General features: G+C 30.4%; 1 protein-coding gene across 3 annotated transcripts in view; it reads right to left on the bottom strand.

Annotated features, from left to right (window-relative positions):
* Nucleotides 1-27,569, bottom strand: part of LOC145239890 (uncharacterized) — a 576,000-nt gene that overhangs the window by 218,981 nt on the left and 329,450 nt on the right. The gene's annotated exons all lie outside the window — the stretch shown is intronic.

The raw sequence follows: 27,569 nt of genomic DNA, 5'->3' as shown, positions 1-27,569 counted from the left end.
CTGATGAAAATGAACAAACGGTGCAGTTTTAGACCTTAACATACGTAAATTTGAGTTCTGCAGAATGTAAAAAAAGAAATGACCAAGTCCATCATTGACTAAGTTCAGCATTTGGCCCTCCCCCCCATTTAGCCCCAAAAGTCCCCCAAAGCCTTCATTTTCACCAGGATTTGACGTCTCCTGGGGAGTTTTGGAGCTAAATTGGGGGGGGGAGCAAATGCTGAACTTAGTCATTTTTTATGCCTCGTTCACTGTTCACTCACTGTTCACTCATGCATGCTTCACTTGTTTTTTTTCTACTTTGGTTTTGTCACTCACTTTGTATTCCAATCTTAACTGTTACATTCTAATTTCCAGGTCTAAACACTGGACATCAGACATGAGTACAATAGCTCTGAATCTTTTGAGGTTACTTCATACTGAAATCAGTCCGGCGAGCATAGGCACATTGTTGAAGTGGCTTGTGCTCTGTCGGGCCGAGTTATGGTCCTGTGCAGTTCTAGTAAGTCCACCTTCCCAGGCGTCCTTACCGGAGAATGCTGACAGAGCTGGTCACTCATGTTTTGGTTGGTCAGAGTTTTCTTCTTTAAAGGTGCTGGCTTTGGAAATCCCACTTTCCTGACCTTGTATCAAATCTTACCGTCATGAGAGAGAGATAAATAAAAACTCCATGAGATATTACTAATTATAACAACGATTATCTCCCTTCTAATCCATCCAATCATTTGCTCTCAATACAAAAAAAAAAAAAAAAAAAGTGCAAAGCTTTGAAATGATTGTTAAAATATTTTACCGCTTGAATGATGGCAAGTTAGCGCCATTATTAAAGTAAAAATGGATTTAAAAAATCTATAAACTAGCAAGCAGTTATACACGACTTTGCCTGAGTGTCAAATATCCTGAGACATTTTGTTAAACATATACAGGTTCATTGTTTATTATACGAAATGAAATTCCTCAAAATCCTTAACACTTTGAAAAATTTTCAAAATATTGAATTCTTTTGTTTTTTTAGAATGTTTAAAGATGCCTGAAAACATTTAGGTAGTCACTTTTGTTTTTTTTTGTTTTTTTTAGAAGGTTTAAAGATGCCTGAAAATATTTAGGTAGTCACTTTTGTTAGTTTTTTTTTTTTTGTTTTTTAGAAGGTTTAAAGATGCCTGAAAACATTTAGGTAGTCACTTTTGTTTTTTTTGGGGTTTTTTTTAGAGATGCCTAAAAACATTTAGGTAGTCACTTTTGTTTTTTTTGGGTTTTTTTTAGAATGTTTAAAGATGCCTAAAAACATTTAGGTAGTCACTTTTGTTTTTTGTTTTTTTTTTAGAATGTTTAAAGATGCCTAAAAACATTTAGGTAGTCACTTTTGTTTTTTTTGGGTTTTTTTTAGAATGTTTAAAGATGCCTAAAAACATTTAGGTAGTCACTTTTGTTTTTTGTTTTTTTTTTAGAATATTTAAAGATGCCTGAAAACATTTAGGTAGTTACTTTTGTTTTTTGTTTTTTTAGAATGTTTAAAGATGCCTGAAAACATTTAGGTAGTTACTTTTGTTTTTGTTTTTTTAGAATGTTTAAAGATGCCTAAAAACATTTAGGTAGTCACTTTTGTTTTTTGTTTTTTTTTTAGAATATTTAAAGATGCCTGAAAACATTTAGGTAGTCACTTTTGTTTTTGTTTTTTTAGAATGTTTAAAGATGCCTGAAAACATTTAGGTAGTCACTTTTGTTTTTTGTTTTTTTAGAATGTTTAAAGATGCCTGAAAACATTTAGGTAGTCACTTTTGTTTTTTGTTGTTTTTTTAGCATATTTAAAGATGCCTGAAAACATTTAGGTAGTCACTTTTGTTTTTGTTTTTTTAGAATGTTTAAAGATGCCTGAAAACATTTAGGTAGTCACTTTTGTTTTTTGTTTTTTTAGAATGTTTAAAGATGCCTGAAAACATTTAGGTAGTCACTTTTGTTTTTTGTTTTTTTTTTAGAATATTTAAAGATGCCTAAAAACATTTAGGTAGTTACTTTTGTTTTTTTTGGGTTTTTTTTAGAATGTTTAAAGATGCCTAAAAACATTTAGGTAGTCACTTTTGTTTTTTGTTTTTTTTTTAGAATATTTAAAGATGCCTAAAAACATTTAGGTAGTCACTTTTGTTTTTTGTTTTTTTTTTAGAATATTTAAAGATGCCTAAAAACATTTAGGTAGTCACTTTTGTTTTTTGTTTTTTTTTTAGAATATTTAAAGATGCCTAAAAACATTTAGGTAGTTACTTTTGTTTTTTTTGGGTTTTTTTTAGAATGTTTAAAGATGCCTAAAAACATTTAGGTAGTCACTTTTGTTTTTTGTTTTTTTTTTTAGAATATTTAAAGATGCCTAAAAACATTTAGGTAGTTACTTTTGTTTTTTTTGGGTTTTTTTTAGAATGTTTAAAGATGCCTAAAAACATTTAGGTAGTCACTTTTGTTTTTTGTTTTTTTTTTAGAATATTTAAAGATGCCTAAAAACATTTAGGTAGTCACTTTTGTTTTTTGTTTTTTTTTTAGAATATTTAAAGATGCCTAAAAACATTTAGGTAGTCACTTTTGTTTTTTGTTTTTTTTTTAGAATATTTAAAGATGCCTAAAAACATTTAGGTAGTTACTTTTGTTTTTTTTGGGTTTTTTTTAGAATGTTTAAAGATGCCTAAAAACATTTAGGTAGTCACTTTTGTTTTTTGTTTTTTTTTTTAGAATATTTAAAGATGCCTAAAAACATTTAAGTAGTTACTTTTGTTTTTTTTGTTTTTTTTTAGAATGTTTAAAGATGCCTAAAAACATTTAGGTAGTCACTTTTGTTTTTTGTTTTTTTTTAGAATATTTAAAGATGCCTAAAAACATTTAGGTAGTCACTTTTGTTTTTTGTTTTTTTTTTAGAATATTTAAAGATGCCTAAAAACATTTAGGTAGTCACTTTTGTTTTTTGTTTTTTTTTTAGAATATTTAAAGATGCCTAAAAACATTTAGGTAGTTACTTTTGTTTTTTTTGGGTTTTTTTTAGAATGTTTAAAGATGCCTAAAAACATTTAGGTAGTCACTTTTGTTTTTTGTTTTTTTTTTAGAATATTTAAAGATGCCTAAAAACATTTAGGTAGTTACTTTTGTTTTTTTTTGGGTTTTTTTTAGAATATTTAAAGATGCCTAAAAACATTTAGGTAGTCACTTTTGTTTTTTGTTTTTTTTTTTAGAATATTTAAAGATGCCTAAAAACATTTAGGTAGTTACTTTTGTTTTTTTGGGGTTTTTTTTAGAATGTTTAAAGATGCCTAAAAACATTTAGGTAGTCACTTTTGTTTTTTGTTTTTTTTTTAGAATATTTAAAGATGCCTAAAAACATTTAGGTAGTTACTTTTGTTTTTTTTGGGTTTTTTTAGAATGTTTAAAGATGCCTAAAAACATTTAGGTAGTCACTTTTGTTTTTTTTTGTTTTTTTAGAATGTTTAAAGATGCCTAAAAACATTTAGGTAGTCACTTTTGTTTTTTTTGGGTTTTTTTTAGAATGTTTAAAGATGCCTAAAAACATTTAGGTAGTTACTTTTGTTTTTTGTTGTTTTTTTAGAATATTTAAAGATGCCTGAAAACATTTAGGTAGTCACTTTTGTTTTTGTTTTTTTAGAATGTTTAAAGATGCCTGAAAACATTTAGGTCGTCACTTTTGTTTTTTGTTTTTTTAGAATGTTTAAAGATGCCTGAAAACATTTAGGTAGTCACTTTTGTTTTTTGTTTTTTTTTTAGAATATTTAAAGATGCCTGAAAACATTTAGGTAGTCACTTTTGTTTTTGTTTTTTTAGAATGTTTAAAGATGCCTGAAAACATTTAGGTAGTCACTTTTGTTTTTTGTTTTTTTAGAATGTTTAAAGATGCCTGAAAACATTTAGGTAGTCACTTTTGTTTTTTGTTTTTTTTTTAGAATATTTAAAGATGCCTGAAAACATTTAGGTAGTCACTTTTGTTTTTGTTTTTTTAGAATGTTTAAAGATGCCTGAAAACATTTAGGTAGTTACTTTTGTTTTTTGTTTTTTTTTTAGAATATTTAAAGATGCCTGAAAACATTTAGGTAGTCACTTTTGTTTTTTGTTTTTTTAGAATGTTTAAAGATGCCTGAAAACATTTAGGTAGTTACTTTTGTTTTTTGTTTTTTTTTTAGAATATTTAAAGATGCCTAAAAACATTTAGGTAGTCACTTTTGTTTTTTGTTTTTTTAGAATGTTTAAAGATGCCTGAAAACATTTAGGTAGTTACTTTTGTTTTTTGTTTTTTTTTTAGAATATTTAAAGATGCCTGAAAACATTTAGGTAGTCACTTTTGTTTTTTTTGGGTTTTTTTTAGAATGTTTAAAGATGCCTAAAAACATTTAGGTAGTTACTTTTGTTTTTTGTTTTTTTTTTAGAATATTTAAAGATGCCTGAAAACATTTAGGTAGTCACTTTTGTTTTTTTTTGGGTTTTTTTTAGAATGTTTAAAGATGCCTAAAAACATTTAGGTAGTCACGTTTGTTTTTTTTGGGTTTTTAGAATATTTAAAGATGCCTGAAAACATTTAGGTAGTCACTTTTGTTTTTGTTTTTTTAGAATGTTTAAAGATGCCTGAAAACATTTAGGTAGTCACTTTTGTTTTTTGTTTTTTTAGAATGTTTAAAGATGCCTGAAAACATTTAGGTAGTCACTTTTGTTTTTTGTTGTTTTTTTAGCATATTTAAAGATGCCTGAAAACATTTAGGTAGTCACTTTTGTTTTTGTTTTTTTAGAATGTTTAAAGATGCCTGAAAACATTTAGGTAGTCACTTTTGTTTTTTGTTTTTTTAGAATGTTTAAAGATGCCTGAAAACATTTAGGTAGTCACTTTTGTTTTTTGTTTTTTTTTTAGAATATTTAAAGATGCCTAAAAACATTTAGGTAGTTACTTTTGTTTTTTTTGGGTTTTTTTTAGAATGTTTAAAGATGCCTAAAAACATTTAGGTAGTCACTTTTGTTTTTTGTTTTTTTTTTAGAATATTTAAAGATGCCTAAAAACATTTAGGTAGTCACTTTTGTTTTTTGTTTTTTTTTTAGAATATTTAAAGATGCCTAAAAACATTTAGGTAGTCACTTTTGTTTTTTGTTTTTTTTTTAGAATATTTAAAGATGCCTAAAAACATTTAGGTAGTTACTTTTGTTTTTTTTGGGTTTTTTTTAGAATGTTTAAAGATGCCTAAAAACATTTAGGTAGTCACTTTTGTTTTTTGTTTTTTTTTTTAGAATATTTAAAGATGCCTAAAAACATTTAGGTAGTTACTTTTGTTTTTTTTGGGTTTTTTTTAGAATGTTTAAAGATGCCTAAAAACATTTAGGTAGTCACTTTTGTTTTTTGTTTTTTTTTTAGAATATTTAAAGATGCCTAAAAACATTTAGGTAGTCACTTTTGTTTTTTGTTTTTTTTTTAGAATATTTAAAGATGCCTAAAAACATTTAGGTAGTCACTTTTGTTTTTTGTTTTTTTTTTAGAATATTTAAAGATGCCTAAAAACATTTAGGTAGTTACTTTTGTTTTTTTTGGGTTTTTTTTAGAATGTTTAAAGATGCCTAAAAACATTTAGGTAGTCACTTTTGTTTTTTGTTTTTTTTTTTAGAATATTTAAAGATGCCTAAAAACATTTAAGTAGTTACTTTTGTTTTTTTTGTTTTTTTTTAGAATGTTTAAAGATGCCTAAAAACATTTAGGTAGTCACTTTTGTTTTTTGTTTTTTTTTTAGAATATTTAAAGATGCCTAAAAACATTTAGGTAGTCACTTTTGTTTTTTGTTTTTTTTTTAGAATATTTAAAGATGCCTAAAAACATTTAGGTAGTCACTTTTGTTTTTTGTTTTTTTTTTAGAATATTTAAAGATGCCTAAAAACATTTAGGTAGTTACTTTTGTTTTTTTTGGGTTTTTTTTAGAATGTTTAAAGATGCCTAAAAACATTTAGGTAGTCACTTTTGTTTTTTGTTTTTTTTTTAGAATATTTAAAGATGCCTAAAAACATTTAGGTAGTTACTTTTGTTTTTTTTTGGGTTTTTTTTAGAATATTTAAAGATGCCTAAAAACATTTAGGTAGTCACTTTTGTTTTTTGTTTTTTTTTTTAGAATATTTAAAGATGCCTAAAAACATTTAGGTAGTTACTTTTGTTTTTTTGGGGTTTTTTTTAGAATGTTTAAAGATGCCTAAAAACATTTAGGTAGTCACTTTTGTTTTTTGTTTTTTTTTTAGAATATTTAAAGATGCCTAAAAACATTTAGGTAGTTACTTTTGTTTTTTTTGGGTTTTTTTAGAATGTTTAAAGATGCCTAAAAACATTTAGGTAGTCACTTTTGTTTTTTTTTGTTTTTTTAGAATGTTTAAAGATGCCTAAAAACATTTAGGTAGTCACTTTTGTTTTTTTTGGGTTTTTTTTAGAATGTTTAAAGATGCCTAAAAACATTTAGGTAGTTACTTTTGTTTTTTGTTGTTTTTTTAGAATATTTAAAGATGCCTGAAAACATTTAGGTAGTCACTTTTGTTTTTGTTTTTTTAGAATGTTTAAAGATGCCTGAAAACATTTAGGTCGTCACTTTTGTTTTTTGTTTTTTTAGAATGTTTAAAGATGCCTGAAAACATTTAGGTAGTCACTTTTGTTTTTTGTTTTTTTTTTAGAATATTTAAAGATGCCTGAAAACATTTAGGTAGTCACTTTTGTTTTTGTTTTTTTAGAATGTTTAAAGATGCCTGAAAACATTTAGGTAGTCACTTTTGTTTTTTGTTTTTTTAGAATGTTTAAAGATGCCTGAAAACATTTAGGTAGTCACTTTTGTTTTTTGTTTTTTTTTTAGAATATTTAAAGATGCCTGAAAACATTTAGGTAGTCACTTTTGTTTTTGTTTTTTTAGAATGTTTAAAGATGCCTGAAAACATTTAGGTAGTTACTTTTGTTTTTTGTTTTTTTTTTAGAATATTTAAAGATGCCTGAAAACATTTAGGTAGTCACTTTTGTTTTTTGTTTTTTTAGAATGTTTAAAGATGCCTGAAAACATTTAGGTAGTTACTTTTGTTTTTTGTTTTTTTTTTAGAATATTTAAAGATGCCTAAAAACATTTAGGTAGTCACTTTTGTTTTTTGTTTTTTTAGAATGTTTAAAGATGCCTGAAAACATTTAGGTAGTTACTTTTGTTTTTTGTTTTTTTTTTAGAATATTTAAAGATGCCTGAAAACATTTAGGTAGTCACTTTTGTTTTTTTTGGGTTTTTTTTAGAATGTTTAAAGATGCCTAAAAACATTTAGGTAGTTACTTTTGTTTTTTGTTTTTTTTTTAGAATATTTAAAGATGCCTGAAAACATTTAGGTAGTCACTTTTGTTTTTTTTTGGGTTTTTTTTAGAATGTTTAAAGATGCCTAAAAACATTTAGGTAGTCACGTTTGTTTTTTTTGGGTTTTTAGAATATTTAAAGATGCCTGAAAACATTTAGGTAGTCACTTTTGTTTTTGTTTTTTTAGAATGTTTAAAGATGCCTGAAAACATTTAGGTAGTCACTTTTGTTTTTTGTTTTTTTAGAATGTTTAAAGATGCCTGAAAACATTTAGGTAGTCACTTTTGTTTTTTGTTTTTTTTTTAGAATATTTAAAGATGCCTGAAAACATTTAGGTAGTCACTTTTGTTTTTGTTTTTTTAGAATGTTTAAAGATGCCTGAAAACATTTAGGTAGTCACTTTTGTTTTTTGTTTTTTTAGAATGTTTAAAGATGCCTGAAAACATTTAGGTAGTCACTTTTGTTTTTTGTTTTTTTTTTAGAATATTTAAAGATGCCTGAAAACATTTAGGTAGTCACTTTTGTTTTTGTTTTTTTAGAATGTTTAAAGATGCCTGAAAACATTTAGGTAGTTACTTTTGTTTTTTGTTTTTTTTTTAGAATATTTAAAGATGCCTGAAAACATTTAGGTAGTCACTTTTGTTTTTTGTTTTTTTAGAATGTTTAAAGATGCCTGAAAACATTTAGGTAGTTACTTTTGTTTTTTGTTTTTTTTTTAGAATATTTAAAGATGCCTAAAAACATTTAGGTAGTCACTTTTGTTTTTTGTTTTTTTAGAATGTTTAAAGATGCCTGAAAACATTTAGGTAGTTACTTTTGTTTTTTGTTTTTTTTTTTAGAATATTTAAAGATGCCTGAAAACATTTAGGTAGTCACTTTTGTTTTTTTTGGGTTTTTTTTAGAATGTTTAAAGATGCCTGAAAACATTTAGGTAGTCACTTTTGTTTTTTGTTTTTTTAGAATGTTTAAAGATGCCTGAAAACATTTAGGTAGTCACTTTTGTTTTTTGTTTTTTTTTTAGAATATTTAAAGATGCCTGAAAACATTTAGGTAGTCACTTTTGTTTTTGTTTTTTTAGAATGTTTAAAGATGCCTGAAAACATTTAGGTAGTCACTTTTGTTTTTTGTTTTTTTAGAATGTTTAAAGATGCCTGAAAACATTTAGGTAGTCACTTTTGTTTTTTGTTTTTTTTTTAGAATATTTAAAGATGCCTGAAAACATTTAGGTAGTCACTTTTGTTTTTGTTTTTTTAGAATGTTTAAAGATGCCTGAAAACATTTAGGTAGTTACTTTTGTTTTTTGTTTTTTTTTTAGAATATTTAAAGATGCCTGAAAACATTTAGGTAGTCACTTTTGTTTTTTGTTTTTTTAGAATGTTTAAAGATGCCTGAAAACATTTAGGTAGTTACTTTTGTTTTTTGTTTTTTTTTTAGAATATTTAAAGATGCCTAAAAACATTTAGGTAGTCACTTTTGTTTTTTGTTTTTTTAGAATGTTTAAAGATGCCTGAAAACATTTAGGTAGTTACTTTTGTTTTTTGTTTTTTTTTTAGAATATTTAAAGATGCCTGAAAACATTTAGGTAGTCACTTTTGTTTTTTTTGGGTTTTTTTTAGAATGTTTAAAGATGCCTAAAAACATTTAGGTAGTTACTTTTGTTTTTTGTTTTTTTTTTAGAATATTTAAAGATGCCTGAAAACATTTAGGTAGTCACTTTTGTTTTTTTTGGGTTTTTTTTAGAATGTTTAAAGATGCCTAAAAACATTTAGGTAGTCACTTTTGTTTTTTTTGGGTTTTTTTTAGAATATTTAAAGATGCCTGAAAACATTTAGGTAGTCACTTTTGTTTTTTTTGGGTTTTTTTTAGAATGTTTAAAGATGCCTAAAAACATTTAGGTAGTCACTTTTGTTTTTTTTGGGTTTTTTTTAGAATGTTTAAAGATGCCTAAAAACATTTAGGTAGTTACTTTTGTTTTTTGTTGTTTTTTTAGAATATTTAAAGATGCCTGAAAACATTTAGGTAGTCACTTTTGTTTTTGTTTTTTTAGAATGTTTAAAGATGCCTGAAAACATTTAGGTAGTCACTTTTGTTTTTTGTTTTTTTTTTAGAATATTTAAAGATGCCTGAAAACATTTAGGTAGTCACTTTTGTTTTTTTTGGTTTTTTTTTAGAATGTTTAAAGATGCCTAAAAACATTTAGGTAGTCACTTTTGTTTTTTTTTGGTTTTTTTTAGAATGTTTAAAGATGCCTAAAAACATTTAGGTAGTTACTTTTGTTTTTTGTTGTTTTTTTAGAATATTTAAAGATGCCTGAAAACATTTAGGTAGTCACTTTTGTTTTTTGTTTTTTGTTTAGAATATTTAAAGATGCCTGAAAACATTTAGGTAGTTACTTTTGTTTTTTGTTGTTTTTTTAGAATATTTAAAGATGCCTGAAAACATTTAGGTAGTCACTTTTGTTTTTTGTTTTTTTAGAATGTTTAAAGATGCCTGAAAACATTTAGGTAGTCACTTTTGTTTTTTGTTTTTTTAGAATGTTTAAAGATGCCTGAAAACATTTAGGTAGTCACTTTTGTTTTTTTTGTTTTTTTTTTAGAATATTTAAAGATGCCTAAAAACATTTAGGTAGTCACTTTTGTTTTTTTGGGGTTTTTTTTAGAATGTTTAAAGATGCCTAAAAACATTTAGGTAGTCACTTTTGTTTTTTTGTTTTTTTTTAGAATATTTAAAGATGCCTAAAAACATTTAGGTAGTCACTTTTGTTTTTTTTGGGTTTTTTTTAGAATGTTTAAAGATGCCTAAAAACATTTAGGTAGTCACTTTTGTTTTTTTGTTTTTTTTTAGAATATTTAAAGATGCCTAAAAACATTTAGGTAGTCACTTTTGTTTTTTTGTTTTTTTTTAGAATATTTAAAGATGCCTAAAAACATTTAGGTAGTCACTTTTGTTTTTGTTTTTTTAGAATGTTTAAAGATGCCTGAAAACATTTAGGTAGTCACTTTTGTTTTTGTTTTTTTAGAATGTTTAAAGATGCCTGAAAACATTTAGGTAGTCACTTTTGTTTTTTTTTTTTTTTTTAGAATATTTAAAGATGCCTGAAAACATTTAGGTAGTCACTTTTGTTTTTTTTGGGTTTTTTTTAGAATGTTTAAAGATGCCTAAAAACATTTAGGTAGTCACTTTTGTTTTTTGTTTTTTTTTTAGAATATTTAAAGATGCCTGAAAACATTTAGGTAGTCACTTTTGTTTTTTTTGGGTTTTTTTTAGAATGTTTAAAGATGCCTGAAAACATTTAGGTAGTCACTTTTGTTTTTTGTTTTTTTTTTAGAATATTTAAAGATGCCTGAAAACATTTAGGTAGTCACTTTTGTTTTTTGTTTTTTTTTTAGAATATTTAAAGATGCCTAAAAACATTTAGGTAGTCACTTTTGTTTTTTTTGGGTTTTTTTTAGAATGTTTAAAGATGCCTAAAAACATTTAGGTAGTCACTTTTGTTTTTTGTTTTTTTTTTAGAATATTTAAAGATGCCTGAAAACATTTAGGTAGTCACTTTTGTTTTTTGTTTTTTTTTTAGAATATTTAAAGATGCCTAAAAACATTTAGGTAGTCACTTTTGTTTTTTTTGGGTTTTTTTTAGAATGTTTAAAGATGCCTAAAAACATTTAGGTAGTCACTTTTGTTTTTTGTTTTTTTTTTAGAATATTTAAAGATGCCTGAAAACATTTAGGTAGTCACTTTTGTTTTTTGTTTTTTTAGAATGTTTAAAGATGCCTGAAAACATTTAGGTAGTCACTTTTGTTTTTTGTTTTTTTAGAATGTTTAAAGATGCCTGAAAACATTTAGGTAGTCACTTTTGTTTTTGTTTTTTTAGAATGTTTAAAGATGCCTGAAAACATTCAGGTAGTCACGTTTCTTCATTTCGTTTATAAGGCTTCAATAATTAAACATTTTTACATACATTCGGTTTAAATATAATCTTAGTTTAGAGCTTGCATTTCGGAATTTTTGTGATAAGGCTTGGTATCATGTTTTTGCAAAAACCCGCGGTATAAGAGATAAAGTACTTGCTAAAATTCAGTTGTATGTGACAGTTGAAGGTTTTATCTTCAGTGCAACTGATAGTTAAAATACAATTGCAAATTAGTTAGGATTTCTACTCAGTCATGACTGATATAATGAGAGCACTCTTCTCTGTGGATTAAATAAAAGGTTCTGTTCGAAATTTGGTGCAGATTTCCGAGTTCAACAAGATACACCTTAAGAAAGACGGAGGTTACATCAGCCGAAACGTTGTGAAAATAACTCAGGATGAGAACATTAGCCTGAATAATCCAAATAATCCAAAGGATTCGTATCTTGAATAATTCAGGCTATCATTCTCATTTTGGTTATTATATCTACAATGTTTCAGCCGATGTAACCTCCAACCTTCGTTGGAAGCATTTTTTCAAACTTGGGATTCTCTGTTAACCGGCCTATCTAATCTACGTCTCAGGACTGTCTAATCCTTTGTCCTAACTATTACTGACTATAACAGGTGTACACTGAACTATTCTCTCCTTCAACAATATTCAGTCTATCCTTACACACAAGAACACTTCCAACTACTAACCCGTTTCTCTCGTATACATGCTACTAATGAAGATAACAAATAAAGTTGTTTTTAAATGTTAAAATGAGACTTCCTTTCTTTTCTTTATTCTATAACTAACCTGGGTGCTCGGGTGTTTGTAGGTGTGTGTTGAGCTGAAAAAAAGAAAGAAAAGTGGTAGTAGGTAGGCAAACCCGAATTGCAACGCGAAGGCGGAAAAGAAAGTGAAAGAAAATGTGGCGTCTTACTGCTACATCATGATGCGTCCGGAAGTGTAAAGCGTTTAAATTTAACGCAGTCAACCAAAAAGACGACTTGCAGAATGGCGTTGCTTTTAAACCTCCCACGAAGGTCGTTTTTAATGTGGGGGAAAAGCAGCTCCCCCCCAAAAGGGGGCACTCTGGCAGTATCCAAATAAATAGTAATTGTCTCAGTATGTAGGCTTTCCCCTACATTGACCAACGACCAATTACAGAACAGATACTACCTGGCCCGAAGGCCAAGCGGTTACATTTGTGCTCGATTAGTTTGGCTTTATTTATACGAAAAAGACAAACAAACAGCCGACACTACGGGACGGCGAGAATTTTTTAAAACTTGACCAAAAAAAAAAAATGAAAGAAACAGTGTCTGTTTGCGAATCTGAGATATTATGATCTAGGAAGTATACAAAAACTTCTCCCGGAATCTAACCAACGCGAGAAGCCCGATGCAAAAAGACTTTTGTGGACAAACACAAACGCTCGCGCCCATTTTGCCTTTTATATATTAGACTAGCGGAGGTACCCGGCGTTGCCTGAGTGTTTGGAGGTATGTGTGTTGAAAGTGTTAGTAGGCAAGGAGGCAGGCTCAAACCCATGACACACGTTGCCTAGTTACTTTAAAAAAAAAATGTGTTAGAACGCACGCAGGCTCGAATCCATGACGCGAAAGTGAAAAAGAAAGTGAAAGAAAACGTGACATTTTACCGCTACGCTACGAAGCCATAGGAAGTGAAAACGTTCAAATTTAGCAATGTCAATCCAAAAGTTGACTTTCTAAGTGAATAAGTTCACGCAGGTGCAGAAATGAAGGTTGGCTAAAGGCCAGTTCAGCTTTCCGTCGTTTCATTTATTTGTTTCCCCACGATGTTGGGGAAACTAAGCTTCTCCGATAAAAGGGGAACTCTCAAATGAATAGCAATTGTCTGATATGATGGGTTTTCTCAACAGTAATCAATGCTAATTGCTTTCAAGACGTCCCGCACAAAAGGCCAGGAAACTGCCTTTGCTTTGATGAGTTTCGCTTTTATACGAAAAACACGCGGCGGAACAGAATCGCATGAATTTTATAAAAGTCAATAAAAATAAATCTAGAGACGATGTCCGTTTGCAAATAGTAGATATTATAATCTAGGGAGTATATAAAAAGTTCTAAAAAATAGTGCCCCCCCCCACGCCTCCGAGAAGCCCGGCAAAGAAAGCCTTTGCTGGACATACAAAAATGCATGCGGACGTTTTGTCTTTTATACACACACACACACACACACATATATATATATATATATATATATATATATATATATAGATTATTCCAGCACAAAAATCCCATGTTATATTAAAATGGTTCCAAGCTTGAAAAAATGCACCTGAAGAAGTTCTGAGCTTATAGTGAATACAGCAACCGACACGAAAATAATAGACTGAATAATCCCAATTTTAAGCATCTTCATAGATAATATTCTTTCTTGGTAATTTGAAAATATTTTTTCATGAAATTCTCAACAGCAGAGATACATTTATTTTAATTAGTTAAATTCACAACAATTCCGAAATTCTTTAAAATCCTAAAATATAACCCTAACAACAACTTTAAAGCTTTGACCTGTTGCCTTATTAATGGATAAAGTCGGCATTATTAGCTTGGACATAAGTGTTGACCAGAATACACTATATGCTCTTTTTGGATTGCATTCTGACGAATGTTAGTGTTTTTATTTACTTCACTATATTAATGCGCAGCTGTAAACTAAAATTGGAAAAGATGCATCTGAAGAAGTTTGGAGGTTACATCGACCAAAGCATCGTGAATACAATAACTAAGAATAAGAAAGTAGGCTCCCTCTACCATACTAGAAAACTATTCACATCTGACAATATCTTGTATTCCTACAAAGCCACCATTCATGGACTATTCTTGCCACATCTGGGCTAGTGCATCCATCACTGGTCTTTCCTTCTTAAACAGGATCCCAAAGAAAAGAATCTTCAATATAAATCCCACACAATCAACCAAGCCACAATGTTCAATTCCTGTGCTTGTGTTAGAAGTACTTTAATGGAATGTGCTCTGACGAACTTGTAACACTTGTGACCCCTCAACGTAAATACTCCTGACTTATCCGAGAAGTAGCAAAATATCACCCCTTTACTATAGAGGTCTCTAGATGCAGGAAAGTCTTCTGCTCTAATAGGTTTTTCCCTCAAACTGCTAGAATTTAGAATTTCCTCAGTTTTCTGCTTCCATGATTGTAAAAACATGTCAAATAAGAATAAAAAAAAATGTATAATATTAATAGTCCAAATAATCCCAGAGAAAGTCATACATGTATATTAGAAGTCGTATTTATATGAAAAAAAAAAAAAAATTACTGAAAACATAAAAGCACACGAAAAAATTTCCTTAAATATTTGAAGCTTTTTTTTATATAAACTGAAATCTTTCTAAAATTTGTTTTTCTTTTTTTTTGTATGCATCTATTTTTTTTCTTCGTAATTTGAAAAATTAAAAAAAAAAAAAAAAAAATGGACGGATCTATTCATGAGTAGTGTTTAGCAACAGAATTGCTATTTTAATTAAATACGAGCATGACAGACTAACAATAAACTGCTATTTTATATGAAAGCATGACAGACCAAAAAAAAAAAAAAAATGCTACTTTAAAGAAAAGTATGACAGACCAAAAAATACTATTTCAAACAAAAGCTTGACAGACCAAAAAAAAATGATATTTTTAAGAAAAACGTGACGAATCAACAAAAACACTATTACAAACGTAAGCATGACAGACCAACTAATGGACAGAGCCTCTCATTGAAATGCAAAGACATATCTAAAACAATGATTTTGTTATAAATACCAAAAACACAAGAGCACACAAGAATGCACATATATACAAAAATGAACAGAAATAAACCCCATTGTGTGCAGCATGAATTGCACTGAACATAAGCATGCAAACAGTTTTACGACGACGACGAAGACGATGATGATGATGATGATGATCTATTTTTGGCAAATTTACTCTTGTGAATTCCAAGACATTTTTCCCCAATAATAAAACTTCAATTTCTTAAAACCATGCAACATTTTCAGAACACGCATTACTTGTTTTGTTTCATTTTGTAAGTATATATATATATATATATATATATATATATATATATATATATATATATACACTTACAAAATGAAACAGAACAAGTGTTTCATTTTGTAAGTGTGTATATATATATATATATATATATATATACTTGCAAAATAAAACAGAACAAGTAATGCGTGTTCTGAAAATGTTATATATATATATATATATATATATATATATATATATATATATATGAGAGAGAGACTTTAAAACGTGAAATGAAATTTCAGACAGAAGGAATATTTTGTATATGGCAAAGAACTAGTAGAAATAAATACACAAGCATTATCCATTATTCTATATACTACCCCCCTCTCATATATATATATATATATATATATATATATATATATATATATATATATATATATATATAGTTTTTAACATATAATTATCCACTGACATGTGTTTCATCGTCTATGACTCATCAGAGTGGCTGAATCTGCTGAGTAGTCGACGACGAAACACGTGTCAGTCGATAATTATATTTTAAAAACAATACATATGCCACTCCCCATTTGGGGGTACCAATTTAGTAAAGGGGAAAATTATTCCCAACTCGCATTTAAGTAAAAATGTACGTTGTAGAAATAAATACACAAGCATAACTAATTGCATACTTACCCACTGTTCTATATACTAAACATCCCCCCTCTCATATATATATATATATATATATATATATATATATATATATATATAGATAGATAGATAGATAGATAGATAGATAGATAGAGAGAGAGAGAGAGAAAGAAAGAGATTAAAATGACTGATAATTTATAATTAAAATAAAAATCGGTTTCAAAAGGAAGAACAAACAAAATCAATAAATTATTCGATCGTTTCGGAAAAACGTCTTGGACAATAATTTTATCATTTCATTTTATAAAACAAAGTCTCCTCATCAGCAAAAAGAGTGGGTGGGGATTTAAAGACACCAAAAATAAGACTAGCATTTTTTAAGTAAGGCAGATATATCTTTTATTCGCCCGCCAGTATCATCGTCAATCCATTCATTGAGATGCTGTTAAATGTAGTTTATGAATGGTTTATATAGATATTTATATATATTAAAAAAAAAAAAAATACTATTACAAACAAAAGCATGACAGACCAACTAACATTTGAAAAATATGACATTAACTAATATTTATGGTTGAATATATACAACCAAGGTAAATGTTTCTCGCATGTTTTTTTCCGTTAGAGACCCCCCCCTTTTTTTTTCTTTCTATTCAAAAAAATGCTACATTGCCAAAAGTGTGTTTATTCATAAAGTCTGAAGAAATGATGGTTTTTGAAAATTTTCAAACGATATAATGCTTGAAATTGTCGAACTGGACATTGAAACAATTGTAACATAAAATGAAATACACTTTTCGTTGCCATCAACACCTTGTCTTGAAGTCTTGATTTTGCACACACAGTATATTAATGCTCAATTATGAAATGTGATAATTTTCTAGCTTAATCCTTAAGTCAACCTTTTTGGCTTAAAACCTATTGGTATATGATAATTTACTGAATTACACGAACTCAGTATATTACATACAAGTCTATATATATATATAGATATATATAAGTGTAATGATTAAAGTTAAATGCTTTAGATTAAAAAATTTATAAAAATATTTTTAAGATAAGAATTTATTGTTTGAAACAAGGAATATATGGAGAAGAATTATATTTATTTCCTTAATCCATGGATTTTCAATTATGGCTCATCAGAGAAAATGAAATGTAATTAGCAAAATGTTGAGCTATGAATAAACAAATATTTTGCTAAATTCTTAACTTAAATATATTTTTATATATATTTTAATTTTTTTGATTCTTGGTCGCCATCTTGGTTATTGATCTGAACTACGCCGCCATCTGTGTTCAACACAATGTCTCAAAACTTAGCAGGTTATGGGCCCAGTCACCGTCTTTTCTTTGACGGATCGGAATCTAAATTCGAATTGTGGCAGGTAATATTTCTGGAATATCTAAGGATTCGAAAACTACACAAAGTCATACAATCTACAACAGAGAATCCAAACGACCCCGAATTTCTCCAGAAAAAAAAAACGCGACTGTTTTTGCAGAACTGATTCAACGTTTAGACGATAGAAGTCTGTCTCTGATTATAAGAGACGCATTGGATGATGGGAGGAAAGTATTGAACATATTATGAGGACATTATTTATCAAAAGGGAAACCGAAAACAATATCCCTATATACAGAATTAACCTCTTTGAAACGTAACGAGGATGAAACGATCACCGACTACGTCATAAGGGCAGAAACAACCGCCAATACCTTAAAACTCTCAGGTGAAATAATAAGCGATAGCTTGTTGATATCAATGACCCTCAAGGGTCTTCCTGCCGATTTTAAACCATTTGCAACTGTTATAACTCAAAAAGACAAACCCATAAATTTCAGTGAATTTAAAGTGGCATTGCGCAGTTACGAAGAGACTAATCGTATGCTCGTGGACAATAACTCCCGCAATATTATGAAGTTCAAAAATGCTTCTCAAAAGCAGACACCACCAAATTACGCAACTCACCGCAACGTATTCTCCAAAAGTAATTTTCCCAAGAAAAAGAATAAAATTATCTGCTATAATTGTGGACAATCCAACCACAAAAGTTTCCAATGTCGATATAAACGCTCTAAAATGGACTCCGTAAAAAACGTTGAGAACTTTGAGGAAGAACATACATTTCTATTCACATGTAACTTTGACAATACCACAAATGGTAAAAACCTCCTTGTAGACTGTGGTGCTACAGCGCACGTTATCACCAAAGAATCTGATTTTATTAATTTTGATTCAAACTTTAATCCTCAAAGTCATTTTGTCGAACTTGCCGACGGTAGTCAAATAAATGATATAGTCTTGAAAAGAGGCGATGCTAAAATATACCTAAAAAATAATAAAGGCGAAATCTGTAACTGTATTCTAAAAAATGCTCTGTTCATACCTACATTTAAGCAAGACATATTTTCAGTGCAGGCTGCAATTAAACAAGGCGCGAATATACAATTTGGCCAAAATACATCAAAATTGATATACCGCAATGGAACTGTATTTGACATTAAAAAAAATGGCGATCCAGTGAATGAAAAACGTGAAATATTGTCTAGCATCTTAATCGATCACAATGAAAATATTAATAACGACGACAATTACAATACTTCTGACCAAAACAGTAACCAGACACGTCGATACCCAATAAGGGAGCGAAAAAGGTACTTTTGTAGGTTACGATAAAGATAGTTCAGCATATTTAATCTACTTTGCAGCTCAAAATGCCATAAAAAGGGTTAGATGTGTAAAATTCAATGATACATTAAATTTAAACAATTGGTTAATCCATTCGTCTCATACCCCCCATCACAAGTCAAAAACATTTTAGAAACCCCGGAAAGGATTTTTCCATTATATCAAAAATAAATATAAATATACATATAATATATATAATATATATATATATATATATATAAATATAAAAGCGAAAATTTTAATATTGAAGCAGGTTTATTTAAGCCATTTTTCATGTGTTTTTCAGATTTTTTTAACGTTCGTTTTTCTGTTTTTTTTTTGCTTCACTTATTCTTAGGTTTTCACTAACACCTCCCACCCCTGCGGACTACACACACCCAAAAACACCCGGGCAACGCCGGGTACCCCCCCCCCCGGGGTTATTTAAGCCATTTTTCACGTGGTTTTTTTTTTGGGGGGGGGGTATTTTTCAGATTTTTTAACGAAGCTTTGACGTTCGTTTTTCTGTTTCGCGTTTTCTTTTTTTGTTTTTCCCATTTTTACATTTAACATCGTTCGTTTGCCTTACGTTAGTTTTTTTTTGTGCTTTTTTTAAAATATTTACTTCACTTATTCTTATGTTTTCATTAAAACCCCGCCCGAGCACACACACCGAAAAACACCCAGGCACTGCCAGGTACCCCCCGCTAGTCTATATATATAAAAGGCAAAATGTGTGTAACCATTTCGTGTATGTCTCGCAAAGGCTTTTTTCTCCGACGCTCCCGGGGGGGGGGGAAGTTACGATCGCTTAGAACTATTTATATACCCTATAGATAATAATATCTAGGATTTGGGAACGCGGGTCGCCTCTAGATTTATTTACGTCGACTTTTATGAGATTCGCGCTATTTCGCTCTGTCGCCTGTTTGTTCTGCTTTTTAGTATAAATACAGTGAAATTAAATTCCAACGGCGTGTTCTTGGCATCGCGCCGGGAAACCTCCAGAAGCAGTCAGCTTTGATCAATGTGGGGCCAAACTCCTTATATCAGACAGTTGCTATTCAATCTGGACAATGGGGAGCTGGTTTCCCCCTCCCCAACATCTTGGGGAAACAACCAGCCGAAGTTGAGTAAACAAAAGTTAAGTCCGCTACTTCTATTTGACCTCATTAATCAGGTCAAATAGAAGCAGCAGAGTTACCTTTTATTGCACCCACGTGTCAATTCTGTTTTTAAATAAATTCAAACGTGTTTCTGTTGTATGTCGTGTCGCGGTGGCCCAGTGGTTAACGTCGCACGTTTTTTTTTTTCACACTTTAATTTCCAACTTTGCCTCAAGGGTTCGGGTTCGATCCTCATACTCACCTACCAAAACTTTTTTTTATTTTTATTATTGTAACCTCCCCACCTCCCCGGAGTTTTGATTTACCCAAAACCACACACACCTCCAAACATCCGGGCAACGCCGGGTACACCCCCCCCCGCTAGTATCATATAAAGCAAAAACTAAGATGTAATAGTTTTATGCTATGAAAACAAAACCACATAAAAATCGATATGAAAAACGTTTCAAACTGATCACATCTCCCATCCCCATCTTCATCCCCACCCTCCTCTTTACAATGACGATAACAGCGGCAAGTGAAAAAAAAAAAAACAACAACAAAAAAAAAAACTTAAACACTAACAACAAAAACAAATTGAGGACGGCACCATGGTGGCAGGAGATGAATGCTGAGTGATATGGGTGTGCGAGGGAGACAAAAATAAATAAATAAATAAATAAATAAATAAGGAGTAATGGTACTTCGGTGAATGGTTGCTGATGTTATTAACAGTACTGAGGATTAGTAAACAAAGGAGATGGTTCGAATACTTTACGAGATAGAAACAATCGATAAAGGCAAAAAAAAAAAAAAAAAAAAAAAAAAAAAAAAAAAAAAATCTACATTCATTCACGAATGTTAAAAGCCGGACCCACAACGGTTTGAAAAAGCAGACAACCAGACATAATGATATAGATACTTAACCCACGACTGGAAAAGAGAAGAAAGCTGTTATAAGCTTAGTGTTTATCTAAAATAACAATTCTGTTAAAATTGTAGTGTTTACTGTGTTAATTGATTATCTCCCTTTGTCTATTATGTTAACAGATTAGTTCCTCATTCTTCTAAACTAGATCCATTTGATCGAGCAAGACAATTCTTTTTGATCAATCATGTAGCACTTAATTTTGGTGGAATCAAGGTGAACCCCCGCCCCGATATAAAAAAAAAATGAACCCTCTTTCATATATGGTGTTGTATTTAATAATCGGATTGCTTGTGTGACTGCGATGACGTAGTTTTGTGTGACTGCGATGACGTAGTTTAATTACCACAAATGTCTTTATTTGATAGTAGCAAAATTTATATTGAATATCCCTGGATGCGTGTGAAAACTATTGCTGCTGTTTCATGCCGACGATTTCAAACTTTAGAGTGTTAAATGCACAAAGAATATTGACTGACTGGGAAAATAAGATTTTGGAGAAGGACATCAGAAAATACAAGCTTGATATCACGATGATTAAGTACTTCGACCAGTCAAAAGAGAAGGCGGGAAAAACTCCGACAACATGATTGAGGTCTTATACATTATAGACATCAACATTTACGGTGAAACTCCAGAGCAAACAATTACAAAACTTGAACATGAAACTTGGGGAAGAAACGTTTGGACAACTTCTATTTAGAATATCACTAGCGGGGATACCTGCCGTTGCCCGGGTGTTCGTAATTGTAAAAGAAAAAAAAATGAACCGGGAGGCGGAAAAGAAAGTAAAAGAAAACGTGAGATTTTACTGCTAGGGAGCCATAGGAAGTGAAAACCGTTGAAATTTATCGGCAAATCAAAAAGTCGACTCGCAGAAACGAACGTTACCAGTTCAGCTTTCTGCCGTTTCATTTCCCCACAATGTTGGAGAAAACCAGCTTCCCACAAAAAGGGAGTGTCCAAATGAATAGCAATTGTCTGATATGAGGGATTTCCCCAACATTGATCAAAGCTGATTCCTTTCTGGACGTGAAAGGCCAGGTAGCTGTCTTCGCTTTCGATTTAGTTTTGCTTTTATATGAAAAAGCCAAACAAACATGCAAGAGGAGGGAATAGCGTGAATTTGATAAAAGTCGCTCAAAATAAATGTAGATACGACGTCCTTTCACAAATCGTAGATATTATGATATAGGGAGAATATAAAAAGTGCTAAAGAATAGTACCCCCCCCCGACAAAACGCTTTTGCTGGACATACAAAAACGTGCACAGCCGTTTTGTTTTTTTATGTGTATAGATGGAAACAATATCTGAAAATGTAAAGATAATGACGTCATATTTAAACAAGTGAAGCATGCATGGTCCCCCGTGAGTGCGCAGTGAACGAGGCATAAAAAAAATGACTAAGTTCAGCATTTGTCCCCTCCCCCATTTAGCACCAAAAATCCTCAGAGGACGTCAAATCCTGGTGAAAATGAACAAATGGTGTAGTTTTAGGCTTTAACATATGTAAATTTGAGTTCTACACCATGCAAAAAAAAAAAATGACTAAGTTCAGCATTTGCTCCCTACCCCCATTTAGCCCCAAAAGTCCCCAAAGCCTTAACATATTTAAATTTGAGTTCAGCACTATGCAAAACTGTTAAATAGACATACACAGAAAATTTTGGACAAATATGGTAAAATAGTCCCCAAAATAGTGCTTTTATTAGCCCTAAAAGAGCCCCTGAGGCACACTTAAGAATTACCACAAAGTATAGACAAACAAAATTATATAGAAATCAGTTAGTTACAACTTTTCAGAAAGTTTAATAAAAATCCAAGGCATCAATTTTTTTTTAATAAGCACAAAAGTGTCAATTTTAGCCATTTTAACCCAAAAGGTACCTCTAGGGGGGCAACCGGAGTTTTACCAGAAAATCTGTTTTGTTACTTTTTTTACTCATATCATGTTTAATGTTTGTGCAAAATTTCAAAAAATTCCAAAGCGTAGTTATTGAGAAAAGTGCAGACAGACGAACGGACAAGAATGAATTTTCAGGTCCATCCTCCTTTTGTCGGGGGGGGGGGGGGAGACAAACATAAGCACAGTAACAACTAAATTCTTTCACAGATATTGTCATACTTAAAATGATAGTATCAGATGTACTGGTCTTTTGACAAAGCCACAAACACACTTTGTTTTCAGAAACATTTCTTGTATTATGATTATATACAAAGTTCACCTCTGTCTTGTGTATTCGTGTTTATTACATTTCTATTTCAACTCTGATCCTGATCTGAAATGGAACACGTACATCAAATCTGTTGCCAAGGTCGCTGGAAAAATGGTGGGATCCTTCTACTGCTCCAGTAGATATCTCACATCTGATGCAATTCTCTACCTATATAAAAGCCAGGTACGGCCAACGATGGAGAACTGTTGCCACATCTGGGCAGGAGCTGCTAGAAGCAGTTTATCCTGCCTTGACAGAGTTCAAAATAGATTTCGTAACTTAGTGGGGGATGCCCTCTTCTCTTCCCTACAACCTCTTTCTCACAGAAGAAACGTTGTGAGCCTGTCTCTGCTTTATCGTTATTTCTATGGCAAGTACTCGTCTGAGCTCCAATCTATGGTCCCTCCACACCAATCTTTCACGAAAAACACCCGTCTAGCTGAAACCACAATCAATTTTCTCCACTCTTTATCTGTACCCAAATCTAAACGTAGATTCCATGAACAAAGTTTCTTTCTCAGAACTGCACACCTGTGGAACTCTCTTCCGTTAGTCTGTTTTCCAGCTGACTACAATTTGGTTGTCTTTAAGTCCAACATAAACAAATTCCTGATGAATCGTCCCATTAAATAATCCAATTTACCAAATTTCTACTACTAACGATTACTAAGAAATTATCACTGTACACCCAATAACCTTCATCCTCGAGTGGCCTCAGGGCCTTGATAAGTGGTGAACCCTTTAAATAATAAAAAGAAAAGCTCAATCCTCACCACATCATGCAAACAAAGAACCAGCAACGTTTCTAAATTTTTGAAATGTGGATTAATTATTTGAATTCTTTGGACTACTGTTCTCATCTTGAGTGTTATTTTCACAACGTTTCTGTTGATGAAACCTCCGATCTTCTTCAGATATATCTTGTCAGATATGGAAATCTTTCAAACTCAGGAATCCTTACGGCATTGCAAACGGGATCCTTTATTTAATCTACGGGTAGCATGTTCTTGTTCCATCAGCCATGACTAGGTGGAAATTCTAAGTAATTCACAATTGTATTTTGAATGTCAATCTCCAAAAGAGTGTAAATTTACAACTGAATTTTACCAAGTACTTTATCCATTATGCCATGGATCCTTATGGACTTTTCCCTAGTCATGACTGATAGAACGAGAGTATGCTATTCCCTTGGATTAAAAAAAGTGTTCCATTTGAAATTTTTTGCAGATTCCCAAGTTTGATAGAAAGATTCCCGGGTTCAACAAGATACACTTTAAGAAGATCACAGGTTACATCGACCAGAACATTGTGAAAATGACACTCAAGATGAGGACGGTAATCCGAAGAAGCCAAATAATATGAAGAACCAGCAAGTCACTTCATTCGGAAAACAAACAACACTCACTTCAGTTTATCTAAAACTAAAAGAAATTTTGAAGTGAAAAATAACAAAATGAAAACTAGTGAAAGAATTAAAAAAAAAGAAGATATTTCATCATTTCATTAATAAAATAGAAAGAGACGTAAAAAAAGGGGGGATTGAGAGGAAATGAAGAAATAGAAAGAAAGAGGGATTGAACTATAAAGTATTCTGAAATTTAAAAAAAAATAGGATTAGAACTATGGAAGAAAATTATAAGAAAATCAGAAAAGTTTGGGGAAAAGGACAAAGAAATAAAGAAATAAAAATTTTATAAAGAAAATAAAAACATTTGAAAATAACAATTCAAATAAGAAAGAAACTTATAAAAAAAAAATGTGAAAAATGGAAAAAAATTTCCAAATTCTTAACCGCCTTGCCTTTTCAAAATTCTTTTCCATTTTGGGAAAGAACTTTGTAAAAGGAAAAATGGGAAGGAATTTTGAAACAGAAAAATGGGAAAGAATTTGTAAAAAGAAAAATGGAAAAATGATAAAGAATTTTGAAATAGGAAAAAATGAGAAAGAATTTAGAAAAAATAAAAAAATATAAAAAAAAGAAAAAATGAGAAAAAGATGAAAAATAAAATTTAATGAAAATAAAAAAATAAATGCCAATTTCCTCATAAAAATACAGGAATTATGAAAACATTAAAAAAAAAAATTAATGTTAAAAGAAGCCTGGAAAAAAGAAATATAAATAAAAAAGGAAATAAGAAAAATTATAAAATAAAGGAAAAAATTTAAAAAAATAAATATATTTTAAATGGGAGAACAAAAAGCAAAAAATAACGGAAAGAATGAAAGAGGAAAAGCAGAAGATAAAAAATAAAATAAAATGCCTGTTGGTGTTATTTTTAATGAAATGTCTCAGTCCAATCTCGATTTCTGTTCTCCAGTTTTGTGGTGTTGGCAATTATATCATTTTTACCCTCCCCCCTCCGCTTCATCAGTAAAAAACAAAAACAAAAAAACAAAAAAAAAAAAAATACAAAAAAAACCACAAAACAAAAACAAAGCAAACAAAAAACAATAATATCACTGACAGCAGACACAAGATGGCTGCTTGTGTAATAAAACCATTTGTAAAATAGCCAATCCCGCCTGCCCAGTAACTGGCAGTTGTCAAACACCCAGCCAACGGCAAACGTCCCAACCAAAGCCAAGACACCAGGAACATCTGAATGGAACATTGTCAGGAGATGAAATTCAACAAACCGCCATCTTGTATTGATTTTTTTTTTTTTTTTTAATATTTCTTTTTAATATAATTAAGTTTTGTTTTGTGTGGCATGAGTTAAGTACAAATATTAATGGAGAGAACAAGAAGATAAACGCAACACAACATGGATGATGTGCATGCATTTATTTCATTCATACTTCCCACGAACACTTCGGTTTGGTCTGCTTTCAAGCATATTAAGCCTTTGTCTTATTTCAAGGCTAAATTACTCAATTACTATTATAAACGATACATTAAACACAAACTGACATTTTAGCTAATAGAGGGGGGGGGGGCTTTTGCCGAAACTACCGACTTGCGGTAGTTTTGCTTTTGGGTTCATACTTTTTTTTATAAGGAAGTCACCATTCATCAAGGCCTAAAGGCTATTCAAGGAAGGGTTAATGCGTGTACAGTGGTCACAGACAACAGTTTAGTGATCGTTAGTGGCAAAAATTGGGTAGAATTTGATTATTAAAGGGAGCGGCTCAACAAGAATTTGCTTACATTGGACTTGAATATGATCATGTTGTAGTCAGCTGGAAAGCATGCCAGCAGTACAGAATTCCACAGGTGGGCAGTTCTAGAAAAGAGGCTTTGTTTATGGAATTCGCATCTAGATTTAGTCACAGATAGAGAGTGGGGGTAAATTGTTAACAGTGGTTGTAGCTTTGTTAAGATTGTTTTGCAGGGGAGACCATGAATTGAATCTCAGTCAAACACTTGCCATGAAAATAATGATGGCGCAGATATAGGTTCGCAACGTTTCTTCCGTGAGAAAGAGGTTGGAGAGAGTAGAAGAGGACACAACGTACTTTTACCAATAGAATTCAAATTCAGCATATCCTATCCCATAGTCTGCAACAATATCTATTAGGCCTCTGTCCCGGCTGAATCTCAGTGAAAAACAAAAAAAAAAAAAAACAACAACAACAAAAACAAAACAACAACAAAAAAAAAACAACAACAAAGAAACTAAATGCATCATCTCGCTTCCACATAAAATTTTTTAAAAAAATATTTTTATTTTCAAAGTATAAAATTTAAATTTTTTCTTACATCATTTTTTTTTTGTTGTTGTTGTTTTTTTCTATCAAGTTGAAAACACCCTTTTCGTCATATCACTTAAGTTAAGTAACATTGATTCTGGTCAGTACTTAGATGAGTGACGATATCATATGTTAAGTACAAGGTGACCCCCCCCCCAAGAAAAAAAAAACAGAGGGCATTCAATTGTTTTTCTGAGCATTTTACAGTCAACAGAGAAAAAAAAAAGGCCAAAGACCTTAGTGTTTTGATGTGATGTTTTGAATATAATAAACTAGTTATGACCAAAGTTTCATTTCATTCAGATAAAACACTAAGAAACGGGACCTAATTAGAGTTGGGGCCCGTTTTTTTTGGGGGGGGGTCACCCTGTATAAGCAATTGTAAAGCCATTTTCTATAATGACCACTAGTAGGATATGAATCCGCCTCTCTTTCCTCTTTCTATGTACAAAATAGTAGGACAACTAGTCTAAGAAACTAAAAACATCAAAACAATACGTTCTTTGCTTATTCAAGTATTGTTTTCAGGCAACATCGAATTCTTATTATTGACTACAAGCAACGCAACACTGTATCAAGAAATGAAGGTGTTAATTTGTTTTGTCTGTTTTGTCATTTTCTATTTTCTCTATAATAGTCTTCCGTCTTCCACTCTACAATATCCACAAGACGAGAAACAGAAAACAATAACCGAGAGAAAAATTGCCATGGCTTTTATAGACCTTCACTGGTTAAACATATTTTAATCAATGATTTAATCAAGTTGAGACGTTGGTTCTCGTTAGATCACAGAAGTTAAACGATAGTGAACCTGGTCAGTATTAGATGCATGAATACTTGGGAATACCAAATACTGTATGTGGGAGAATAGCGATAACTTTAAGCAAAACTCTAATGTTCTCAATATTATCTCCCCTGAATATGACACAAAAAACTGAGCATTACTTGCGAATTACAAGAAACTTGTAAAATATTAATGCTTTTCTTCAAGTTGATATGCAGATAAATCGATTGCAACAGTCGTCAAAATCTAATGTCTTTGTTTTATCAATA

The sequence above is a fragment of the Euprymna scolopes genome, chromosome 19, assembly GCF_053919585.1.
Source record: "Euprymna scolopes isolate OS-2025 chromosome 19, ASM5391958v1, whole genome shotgun sequence".
NCBI lineage: Eukaryota > Metazoa > Mollusca > Cephalopoda > Sepiida > Sepiolidae > Euprymna > Euprymna scolopes.
Note: the sequence above shows the minus strand (reverse complement) of the source record. Positions and strands in the feature narration are given on the sequence as shown.